Below are 13,368 nucleotides of genomic sequence, written 5' to 3'. Positions count from 1 at the left end.
GTAACTCATATCAACATATACTTTTTACTTTCTATATATATACATGAAAAGTTATATAGTAATACCTAAAAGTCGTGCACAGACGTAACAGTAAAAGGTAAGTTGCTGTCACTTCTAAAATCAAAATATCACAATCATTGATTTTTGTAGAATTTTATTATTACAGAAATATAAAATCAGAGCGCCACAGCTAGCCGGCGAATATGTGATTAGGACACATCGGCAATACTTTCACAAAACTGAGGTAAATGCACATGAGTGGAGTGTGTGGTTCCGTGAACATTGTTTAATGACTCGGGCAAGGCCATTTCTGTCTAGCTAACCGAGCTTTCCTTGCTTGGGGAAGAACCAGCGTTAGGCGGAATGTTGCAAGCGAGTTCATTAAAAATCTCGGCGATTCTTATTCTGGCTTGGAGAGACAAGTGCTGCGGTAAACTGTCCATTATCGGTGCAAACGATAACAAAAATGCCTTGTTGCCATATTTATCCGAGTTCTTCTCTTCGGTTTGCAGACACGCGCTGACAGACGCACTGTCTGTCAGAGGTTCGGTGATCTTGTTAACCTCCTCCTGTCTCCGCGTTCTTTTTCTTTTGCGGAGGCTTTCTCTGCCACCGTCGGGGCCCGGGGCCTGTTCAGGAGTATTCTGTCTCTTTTTGGTGTCGAGTTGATCGGCTTCTTCTGTCGGCGTGTCGTGACAAGAAGGATCCTTTATGGGCAGAATGCATGATGTCTTGTTTTCGCTGCTTTTCAGGTGTGGTAGCAAAAACAGTAGTTGGTCATAGTATAGGTATTTCTTCTTTTTCCTCCTGCTTGCCGCCCATGGCTCTGTCTTCTTGGCTAATTTCGTATCTTTCACAAAGTTGTCTCTGACTGCCTTCCATTTCTTCATAAGTTCTCTGCCTGAAACAAATCAACGTCATTGGTGAATTCCGGAGGTACTTTCTTAACATAAGTAGGCATTATCCTAAGCAAAATGGTACATTAGTGTACTGTCAATACAATGTACATTGACAATAGTATACTAGGATGCTATTGAAATATATGACAGGATAAACCAACATTTCAAGTTATTTGTGAAGTATAGTACCCTCAAGCAATGTTTACCCTGGACAAGGGGAAAGGGAAAATGAATTTGAAGAGAATGCCCACTTCCCAAACTGCATTGCAAGAGCTCACCTTGAAAAATGAAAATAAGCCCACGGAACAGATCTAACAATGGCAAATTTTCCTGTAGGTTTGCTTTGATGATTTCGTGCCAACACAAGACTGGCTTACTCTAAAGCGATGGGGTGGTGGAGGTAATCATGTGCGTATTCAGTGCCCCATGAAACAAGGTCACGATGCTACACCTTCAAGAAATTTTACTCAGTTGTTTTACTGAATGCTAAGTCCTGTCTTACAGGTGGTGTTTTTAAAGTGGCTCTGCTGTTTCCAAAATCTATTTTTTTCCAAGACTCCAGTCAGATCGTTGCCTTTGGTAGATGACAAACCTCTTGGAGATGAGGCTTTTTGTCTATTGAGAAATATGATGTGATCATATCTATTAAAAAAAAAAATTAACTGACAAGAAAAGGGTAAAATGCTCATTCAGGACGCGAGTATTGAATGGCGTGTTCTACATTCAAGTTCACTTGGAATTCGTGATTGCCCAAGATAGAGGTTTTGTGTCTTGCAGGGATTGTGATATTATTTAGAGCACTCTGTCCCGTGACATGGAGCAGATATGATTCATCGGAGGATGTTCAAAACGGGATCTTTTTTATGATTGCTTCAACGGTCTAGAGGCCATACACTAGCAAAGGAGAAATCTTATCTTCTATCTTCAAGATGGTTAAAATGTTTCTATTGGTATTAATATATATATGTATTTATATATATATGTGTGTGTGTGTACTCACAAAATTAAGCCATTTCCCCGAACAAGGGGTAACCCCAGAAAAGACAAAGCAACAGTTACTGCCCATTTCATGTTTAACTGCTAAATCCTAATGCTTCCAAACAGTGCACTCTTCTCACCAACCTGTTATCCTCTATCCTTTTTAGTTGATCAAACCATCTCTCACCACTGATCCATTCTTTCACCCATGATAACCCTCTGGTCTCATCTTCCACATACCTTTACATTTCTCCTCCCTGGGGGCCGGGGTAGGGGCCGGTTAGTGCTGTCAATATACCTCTTGCGGTGCACTGTAGGCATTACTTAAGGTTCTTTGCAGCGTCCCTTCAGCTCCCAGCTGCAACCCCTTTCATTCATTTTACTGTAGCTTTGTTCAAATCCTTTTCCATCTTGCTATCCAACCTCTCCTAACAACTGATTCATGGTGAACTGCGAGGTTTTCTCCTGTTACACCTTTCTGACCGTTTTACTGTCAATTTCAGCTTCAGCGCTGAATGACATCATAGGTCCCAGCGCTTGGCCAATGGCCTAAATTCTGCATTCTATTCTGTTCTAGTCTCATTCTCAGTTTTCACATACACTGTAAAAGCAATTCCTTTCTGCATCTACATTTTTCTTTCATTTGCATTCCATCCTCCACACTTCACTTCCATAGATGAGAATTGGCTGAACACTTCCCTAATACTTCCCTATCTTTGGGTTGACTGACACTCCAAGTTGCTTCCCAATCTTTTGCACACATCCTTCCTTGCTTCAGCTAAGCTGTGACTTGCCTTTTTCTCCTCTTATCATCAACTGAAATATTTTCTTTTAAATACATATAAATTTACTTTTTATTGTAACCTTTAATTATTCATTCTGTCTACGTGTCGTTTCAGTGTCCAACAATCAAAAAATATGTATGCCTAGGCTAGCCTTTTATGCCGTATGTATGTCGTGAACACTCTAATTAACTTTTGTTCGTTTAGTTATTTGGCTAAATAGTTCCGAAAGTACCCAACCACTGACCTATTATAATGGTTTATATTCTCAAGAAAAGTATAAATATGCAGAGTATTCTGAATGGGAAACCACAATACCATTGACATTATGCCATATATTAACTGAAATTTCCCGCTTTCCAGCCAATACTGACCAGTGGCTGTTCCATTCACCTCCCCCAGCTCCCAGACGGTCTCATAGACAGCATTTCATGCTATTTCGAATAGTAACCCAATCGTGTAATTTACATGCAAGAAATTATTAAAATTACCCTGTATTCGCACTCGCACAGCCAGATGTCTGTATTTACCTACCATGAGATCAAAAACAATTATTTAGAGCCATCGCTCGTTTCCGTTTGACTTGAATAGACTGACTGTTACAAGGACGTCATTCGTGTGCTTGTATTGTTATGTTATCGATATAAATCGGCTTGTTTATGATCCGAATAAGAAGGTGTGAGGGTTCTTTGTGTATATAAGCATCCAGATGTATTACCGAAGGAATATTTTCCATCTCTACCACAGTAAGCCTACGATATCGGAAGTATTGCTTTCAGGGAATCGAAACCTATAGCTATGCGTGAGTATTGCCACATCTACCTAAGACATACGTTGGTGAGTGGACAGATGGAATGAAATAGACGAGTTATTTCCACAAACATCAAAATTGCTAACCATTTCCAAGCTACATCATTCAGCTCTGCCTCTCTTCTTTCAATAAATCCCCAAAATTCCAATCCTCAAGCCAGCAGTGATTAATGTCTAGATACGTAAGTTTTGAAATCTACACACACACAGACACACATGAAATATATATTGGAGTAAACAAAATGGATGATGGTAGCATAACAGAAGTTACAGAACCGGTGAAGCAAGAAAGGTAGCAAGGTGTTTGCAAAGATTGAGCAGAGACTTAAATTGTCTATGGAATCCAAGTTACGAATGCGTGAAGGCATTGTTGAGCCAGTTATCCTTTATGCAGGTAAAGTGTGGCTGTTGATTCCAAATGAAAGCAGGTATGTTGAAGCTGTTGAGGAATCGGTGGGTGTGAGAAGTGTGGAGATTCATAGAAGGGATAAGAAAGGTTGGCGTGGGTGAAAAGATAGAGCTGAGTATTTTCAGGTGGTCCAGTCACGTAGAAAGAATGGATGGTGATAGGATGGTGAGAAGTGTATAATTCAGTTGAGAAGGCGTGTTAGTGATTAATGGCTCAGTATTTGTAGCAGGGACCAACACACTGCTGATGAGTCTTTCGTGAAGGTGTAAGATACAGCTGGTGTTGTGGATACGCCATTGCACAGGCTCCTTCACGGTTCTGTAATTAAAGTATGAAAGTGGCAGGGACTATCGGTTTTTCTTTGTAACTGCCATCCTTTGTTGGAGGAAACGGCTTGAAGCTGATATATACTATATATAATATTTATATGTATATGTATAATATATAAGCGAATCCCCATTTTTCCTGTGGGATGCGCTTATGCACTGAAGTCACGTGCATCTACTGTGATTTTTAAGCATGTATAATTTATATACATATACATATATATTATATTTATATATATTATATTTGTGCGTGTTTGTATATCTGTATATAAATATTATTTGATCATCAACCTAGTTTTGGGTAGATGGTAACTTATTCTGTGCAGTGTATCCATTACATTCCTGAGTAGTACTTGCCTATAAACTCAAATGGTTTTAAATCAATATATCTAATTTTATTCTTAGCAAGAGTTGCATCAGTGAACTAAAGTCATTTTGCTGATTATGCTAAATCATACCAGTCTTGAACTGTCAAAAAAATTCATAAAATTATATGAATATACTTGCCTTGACGCTCTTGCTCTTCAGGCGTCATATCATGCCATTCCTCGAACATGGCCTCGCCGACCTCACTCCAGCATCTCACTCTTGTTTGCTTGTTGCTGTAGTCCTCCGACTGCACATCGTAAAGACCTGGCCGCTGTTCAACCTCTTGTATGAATTTTATTGTGTCAAACATAATTGAAATATTTCGATTTAAAACAATTGTGAAAATGGTGTTTCCATGCGACATGAGAAAATCTCGGCATACGCACTAAACACACACACGACCAGAGCGCGGCGTTGGAACTGCCGGCAAATCGCTCCACTGTTTGGCAGGCGGCAGCAACGCCTCCAGATGCGTTCAAAGTGCCAGACGCACGGCCAGCTCCACGACACCCACGGTTACCACGCGGTAAAAACGCTCGTTTTAGACCCAGCCGGTGCTGCTTCGTCAATGCATCGCCAGAACTGACGCGTTTTAAGCACTCGCGCTAAGCAAGCTTTTAAATCTCTTGCTTAAGAATGCCAGAAGCCTTACGTCTCTTGTAATCCTACAAAGTAGATTGTATTTCTCGGGCAGAGAGAGAAAGGAAGTGTCTAACCTTTATTGAACAATAATGACAAGATCTGTCGCGTAGTACTGGCGTCATCCAGTACATCTATAGTCTATTTCACTGCATCTTTCCACTCACCATTGTAGGATTTAGATTATATGTGGCATTATGCACAATTAGCTAGTGTCTGCTGAAACCAGTGTCTCCGATATCGTAGGCTGACTGCAATAAAGACATAAACCATTTCTTCAGTAATACATCTGAAATCTTATATGTACAAATAACCCTTTGTATGTAGATCACAGACATGCCGATTTATATAGATGATAAAACAATACAAGCACACAAATGACGAGCTTGTAACAATCAGTCTACTCAGGTCAAACGCAAGCGAAAGATGGGCTTTCAATAATCATGTTTTGTAGGAAAATAAAAGACATCTGGGTATACGAATAAAAGGTATCTTGATTTCTTCCGTGGAAATTACATGAGTAGGGTAATATTCGAAATAGCATGAAAAATTGTTGTGGGCAGTGAAAGGAACCGCCAGTGCAACATTGGGTTTGGCGGGGCAGGGGGGCGGGGAATATCAGTTAATACTTGGTAGTGGGGTTTTCTTTTCAGAATACTTTGTATAACTACTTTTTTTTTTCTTGAGCATACAAATAGTTGTAATAGCTCAGTGACCTGGTGATTCCAGAAGTATTTTGCCTTATAAATTATCTAGCAAAAGTTTGAAATCTCATTGAAATTATGTCATCCCTGATGATATGTAAACAGCGAAAAGGCTAGCCTAGACATTTTTTTTTTACGTGTAAGGGCTCGGAACGACACTTAGATGGAATAAATAAATGATGGTTACAATAAACAAGTAATTTCGACTGATATGATATGGAAGTGCGCTTAAAAGAAGCCAATAATTTCAAATCAATGGCAAATCTAGCGTAGGCCTGGTGACCGCCCTATAGTCCGAAGGCCCGATAGTCCGAAGGTCCGATAGTCCGAAACTCAGCAGGCCCGATAGTCCGAAGGTCCGATAGTCCGAAAGTCAGAAGGCCCGATAGTCCGACGGACTGTAATCAGCCCCCCACCCCTCCATAGCTAATACGGCAAAATTGTAACCAGTAAACACCCATAAAAATACCAACCTGCGACTATCGGACCTTCGGACTATCGGGCCTTCGGACTAACGGACTGTAATCGTAGGCCTATCGTTCTCTTGTCTGTGCTTCGTGTTCTAGCTGTCAACATCATTGAAAGTTATTTTTTGGGGCTTACGATAGCGGACGTAACTTTGGTATCACGATAAAGTTATTTTTATATTCACGCAGTGAAACTGTTTATAGAATAACGTTTGAATGATAAGGAAATCTTGTTATCTGAACAGTTTGTGGCCATAGGTCCAACACCAATGAGATAAAATATAATCATTGAAAGCCCTTCGTACGTTTTTGCCTGATATGAGTAGATTGTCCTTGTGTTTGTATAGCTAAACCACACCTTACATTACTCTTACTAATACTTAACTCTCTATACTATTCCCTACCATGGTTAGCTAGCTAACTACCCTCATTGATTCTTCCACCCATCTTACCTATCAACAAAAAAAAAAAAGGTATATTTTTATTGATACAAATCGGCATGTTTATAATTTGTATAATAAGGTGTGAGGGTTCTTATATTTATAAACATTCAAATATGTCACTGAAGAAGTAGTTAGGATGTTTATCACAATAAGCCCACGATATTCGAAACGTTGATTTTCAGCCAATCACGTGCTAAAAATGCGCATGTGCCACATGGTCACCTGTGGGTGGACAGTTGAGTTGAAACCGTCTGTAATAGAGAGAGAGAGAGAGAGAGAGAGAGAGAGAGAGAGAGAGAGAGAGAGAGAGTTCCGAAACAGAAATTAGAACAATGCCGACTGTAAAAAAAGAAACAAACATAAACAAAGGAACTACTTTCAGCCGGGGGGTGGGGTTATGTATGATAAGTAGATTGCGGCTGAACTAAGATCATGCTGTTATGTCACTTCCGCCACAACAGCAGAAAACCACCTCTGAGTCTGAGATGCGCTGATAGAAAAGAGTAGCTCACCGGGAGGGACGGTTCAGGCGGGCCAAAGGTCGTTTTTTCAAACCGTAGTTTTTCAGCTAGTCTCATTACAGGGGAGTCAATTGCTTTGTTGGTGTTGCTAGAGGGAATCTTCTCCCCAAGTGTCCGGACTGTATAATGAGATAATACAGGGGCGCTTTGCTTCGAGACGAAGCCTTAAACAGGTAATGCAATATGTTTAATGAAAAATATACAGTAATTATATGTCGAATTCTATTAGGGGATATTAATTTGTGATAAAATAATCATGCACAATGCCACACACACACACACACACACACACACACACACACACACACACACACACACACACAGAATGAATGGTGGGGGCGGGTGTTGTTCTGTTCAGTATAGAATTCGGTGATTGATTGGGCTAGGCCTATGGTTTGATCTTGGTATACATTCTTAAAAGTCGAATCAGTTGTGAATTGGACTAAGGGATATATATATATATATATATATATATATATATATATATATATATATCAGTTAGTAAAAGGAAAAAAGACAACATGAAGAATACGCAGTAATCTAGTGAAATGTAGTACTGCACTCCTAAATGTGAGGGCAACCTATTTATAAGACACACAATGCATACAGAGAATGCGAATGTGATATAGCAGAACAACAATTCTCATTGAGAAGCAACACATTTCTTTTCATGGTTGATTTCAGAGAGGTGAAATGAAAGGTGTAAGTATAAACTGACTGTCAGCCGGGTTCTAAAATACTACAGCAACACTCTGGATGTGTTCAGTGCACAAGCATGGTTACATGCACGGTACGTGGAAAGTAGGTTCTTTCTGTTAAGTGAGCTGTCAACAAGTTTTTATAAGATTTCGAAGCTGACTTAGGGTAGATTTTCTTTCCTGACATTAATAACGCCTGAGAGCCTTTTCGTTTTATATAAGTCAGTAAGCATTTCATCTTCTGAGGCCGGAAGACTTTCATTTACATAAGTATCATGAATGTTCTAAAATGTCTAAATTGAGAACGCATACTGTTCGTCGTTTTTAGAACACACTACTTCAGTCTCTTGACAATTGATCGTTGCAGCAGTATATGTCGACTCGGATGTTTCATTAAAACAGTTTTGGGATAGAAAAGATTTTTTTTTTTTAGTAGCAGGGCAAAACGATAGTCATATAAATTGCACGAGGTTTCATAGTCAGATCGGTGTGACAGAGCTCACGGTTGAAGATTTCCTCGCATTGCAACTTTTGTACAAGATGGTTCCTTCGCCGATATCATGTCTGTGTTTTGCAACACATGTTCTCTCTCTCTCTCTCTCTCTCTTAAGGTGCAGTACTGGTTTCTCAGAAGGGGACGGGGTCCTGATCCGTGTTCTTCGAATCTTAAGATCAACATGGATTATTCATTGGCATTTTCTTATCTGTCCCTTAATGCTCCAGCATATATTTAGACACCCACACTCAGACGTATCCAGACGCATTTGTACACCCCTCATTTTATATATACTTTTTGTAAACAAGTCTAATCCGTCTTACCCTAAGACCAGAGAAAAAACAACACGGCGGGTCATACATAAACTTCCTTTATCTCTGGTGAATCCTTTGTGCAGTAAAACTTTTACGTCAGTCGTTTTGTATGCATGTATGTATGTGTATATATATATATATATATATATATATATATATATATATATATATATATATATATATATATATATATATATATATATATATGTATATATCTATATATTGCCTTCTTAACTTCTCGATTCCTTCACATTTTGGAACCGCTTGTCACTACTAAGCCTTGAACCAAGTGACGATAAATGAAGCTATACTAAAACGTCCGGCCGAGATTCGATCTTGGGTCGGAGTATCAGCAAGAGGTAACGTGTGTATATATATATTTTATGTATATACATATATTTATATATACATACATACATATAAGAAAGAGAAAATCATGTATTCACAATCCCCATTCTCATTCTGTGATATGTCTGTACCGCATCAGTAAACAGTACTGAAACCAATAATTCTCATCCATTTTCCAATGAGCGCGCCAGTTCCCCCAGATGAGCACAAGGGCACAGAAACGGGACAATATTACCCGAGTTGATTACATTATGATAACATAAGGTTGGTGAAGATATTCTGTTATTGGTGTTAGGCATCCATCACTGCAATGTTTCCCCAGGGACTGATGAAAGCTTTGTGTCTGTTAATTAGCCTTATCCAGAGGACTATACCAGGCTTCTCAACCCTTCAACATAGACGCAATGGTCATAATATCAGATTATATAGGATATGGATGGGAAGATACTTAGGATTTATAAGTACTGACCCGCAATGATTTAAATGGATAAAAGGTAGAATGGTTGATACTTTCAATGTAAATAAAATGGGATTTAAACTTCTGTTCAAAAAGTATTCACGAGTCAGTATGTTTGTAAATTAAAAACATATTTAGGTGAATAGTAAAAATTGTAATGCAGTGAATATACTTTAATTACTAATTTTATTATGTAAATATATTATGGTGTATATACAATATTACAAACTGGAGGAGTTGTAAATATATATTTTCTTAATAAAAGAAAAGAAAAAGTTTATCTAAACCAGCCAAATGGTGAAGAGATCGTCTTACGAAAACTGGAATTTTGGCCTACGATTTGGACAATTATTTTGTCGTGTAAGGCATCAACTGATATGGCGGGACACCTTTGTCACTAGTTCGCTAAATCAAGATACATCAGTTTGAAATTTCTGGTTGCACTAATGTGTTTTTGCTGTTTAGTACTTTCACCACCGGGGTTTTGCTCCCGAGTTATGCTGAAATGTTGATTTTTACTAGTAATATTAAGACGGATTATTGAGCTTCACAATAGACCTATGGGAAGGCTGCCTAATACTTATTCTGTTAAGAAAACAAAAATACAGATTTCCTCAAAGCCTAAAACGAGAACGAGAGGTAAAAGAAACAAGTAAAAAATGCGCCGGAATTTCTTCGGCGCAATCGAGTTTTCTTTGCAGCCGCTACAGTGTATATACCAAGGCCACCGAAGATAGATCTATCTTTCGATGGTCTCTGTATAATGCTGTATGAGCCGCGGCCCATGAAACTTTAACCACGGCACGGTGATGGCCTATCCTATATCGTTGCCAGAAGCACGATTATGGCTAACTTTAACCTTGAATAAAATAAAAACTACTGAGGATAGAGAGCTGCAATTTGGTATGTTTGATGTTTGGAGGGTGGATAATCAACATACCAATTTGCAGCCCTCTAGCCTCAGTTATTTTTCAGATCTGAGGGCGGACAGAATAAAGTGCGGACGGACACAGACAAAGCCGGCACAATAGTTTTCTTTTACAGACATCTAAAATCACAAAAATCCCCATTCATAGTTTCAGAATATTCGGGCATAATATATATATATATATATATATATATATATATATATATATATATATATATATATATATATATATATATATATATAGAGAGAGAGAGAGAGAGAGAGAGAGAGAGAGAGAGAGAGAGAGAGAGAGAAAAAGGTGGAAGGCGGGGTGGGATCCAAGACCCACGGGAAGTAAGTGATCCTGCCTGATATGATGTAAAATGCTGATAATTCTAAAACTTGATGGTGGACAAAGAAATATAGCCACCGGACAAGGCAGATTAAATATGGGATGTTGTGGCCTGGCTGGTACCTCGATCGAAGAAGAAAGAGGGCATGTCTTTCAGCGCAGTAGAGCATGGTTCAAAATAGTATCTGCAGAAAAGGGGAAATCAAATTGGCGGCAAGGTACTGTGATATAAGTATTAGTTCAAGCCGTTTTTTGAGAATGAAACAGATAAAGACATCGTAAAATATAAAAGAATAGTCGCAGCTACTTTAGCTTGTTAGCCACACCAAGGGGCTAGTACTAAACACGGCGTTCCAAGGAAAAAAAAAGCTGAGTATAGCTTAGTTTAACCAGACCACTGAGCTGATTAACAGCTCTCCTAGGGCTGGCCCGAAGGATTAGACTTATTTTACATGGCTAAGAACCAATTGGTTACCTAGCAACGGGACCTACAGCTTATTGTGGAATCCGAACCACATTATAAGCGGGAAATTAATTTCTATCACCAGAAATAAATTTCTCTAATTCTTCATTGGCCGACCGGAGAATTGAACGCGGGCCCAGCGCAGTGCTAGCCGAGAACGATATCGACCAGTCCAATGAGGAACGGGCGTTCCAAGGGGCTTCCTCCATGTTTAGTATTAGCACTTTGGAGGTGAACGTGAAAACATAAGCATAATTGCATATATTAATGAAAATGTTAAAAAATTTTCCATCAATTATATTCTACCGATAAACAGCGTAGATCGCATACCAAAGTAGATTCATGACGCGTGGATAACAAGCCAAAGTAGCACCGAATATTCTTAGCTGAATGAGTAGGAAAATAGACATTCTGTCTCATATAAGCGCTGTGCTAAAAAAAAAAAAATGGACGATACTTAAATATATTATGCATATATAAGTAGATGTCTTTCCATCCTCTTAAACAGTGGCATAAAAAGCTTTTGTTCATTAAGATAATATACATGAAAGAGAACGAGAGGAAGGCAAATTTATTTGGTCTAAATCTTTTTGACATCTGATCAGTGAGTGGAAGTTACGTTGGGTCTGATCATTACTTGGACTGGTGACCGCTGAGAAATGCCAGACACCGCTGGCTTACAAGCACCATGAACATTCGTGGGGCGAAGACACAGGGTTAGTAACTTCATCCCGATGTGCACGCGCAACGGCGGAGATTTCCCATCTTAAGAGGAAATGAATATCATCGAATAATGGAAAGTTTTCTGCATGTGAATGTCGTTCTTGACTCGCCAAAAGAATGACTTTGGGACTACTAGTTTCTCTAAAGCAGTGGTTCTTAAACTTTTTTGCCCTGCGCCCCCCTCTGCACTATGTATAGACTCCACGCCCCCTACCCCTGAAATTTTTGCCAACTTTAATCTATAAACAATATGTTGTCTATTTGTATGCTATTATACTTATTATAACAATAAAAGACAATTCATAAACAAGATTTGAAATTAAAACTGACTTATATTTTGAACTTTTGGCATGTTTTGAGATAATAAGTAGAAAATATATGGAAGCAGTGATAACGTTTTTGGCAATTTTGTAATTAACATCACAAATTAAAAAAATAATAGGCACCATCTGGCAACTCTGCTTGTGCCGCCCTTGGAAGCCTCTGGAGCCCCCATAGGGGGGCGCGCCCCCCAGTTTAAGAATCACTGCTCTAAAGCAACGCGCGTGTGTGTGATACGAATGCTAATGGAAAACGGGTGATAACATCAACATAAAATTAAATAAATTCGCCTCTACGTTTAAGAGGCTGTTGGGAGAAAGACAGTCCGTTCTTGAGCTCTCAAAAAATGAAATCACGACTCTTCTCTCAATGGTCCCATCACGCTTTGGTTCGAACTTCGAAGGCTCACGACCTCACTGGTGAAATGATATCTCTAGGTCATCTCTCTCTCTCTCTCTCTCTCCCTTATATATATAATTCTGAAAAGTCCCTTAAAAGGGGGTAGCGCCTTACAAAAACAGGGCTGTCATTGCTTAACCCTTCCTCCGTAATGTATACAATGGGAGACTGTTTCGTCTTCCTTTCACTCATATAACTTCTGGAAGAAAGCCTATTCTTTCCTGTGGTGCTTTGGTAGCTGAGTATTGTCTGATCACTCTCATTTTTTTTTTTTTTTTTTTGCCAGTCCACGTGCTCTTACCTGTTTTGCATGACCAGTTTATATATATATATATATATATATATATATATATATATATATATATATATATATATATATATATATATATATATATATATATATATATATATATGTGTGTGTGTGTGTGTGTGTGTGTGTGTGTATGCAAAGCGAATATTTGGCAAACGTCAAATCTCTGTATACGATTTTTAAACAACTAAATAACAGTTTATTTCTTAAGGGAGAAGAAATATTTGATGATC

General features: G+C 38.7%; 2 long non-coding RNA genes across 2 annotated transcripts in view; one reads left to right on the top strand and one right to left on the bottom strand.

The window, feature by feature from the left end:
• Positions 1-13,368, top strand: part of LOC136825307 (uncharacterized) — a 302,288-nt gene that overhangs the window by 78,697 nt on the left and 210,223 nt on the right. The window lies entirely within an intron of this gene.
• On the bottom strand, positions 138-5,170 carry LOC136825306 (uncharacterized). Its single transcript, XR_010849294.1, has 2 exons — positions 4,708-5,170; positions 138-897 (listed from the first exon to the last, which is right to left on the bottom strand). It is a non-coding gene; the product is annotated as an uncharacterized lncRNA (long non-coding RNA).

The sequence above is a fragment of the Macrobrachium rosenbergii genome, chromosome 37, assembly GCF_040412425.1.
Source record: "Macrobrachium rosenbergii isolate ZJJX-2024 chromosome 37, ASM4041242v1, whole genome shotgun sequence".
Taxonomy (NCBI): Eukaryota; Metazoa; Arthropoda; class Malacostraca; order Decapoda; family Palaemonidae; genus Macrobrachium; species Macrobrachium rosenbergii.
Note: the sequence above shows the minus strand (reverse complement) of the source record. Positions and strands in the feature narration are given on the sequence as shown.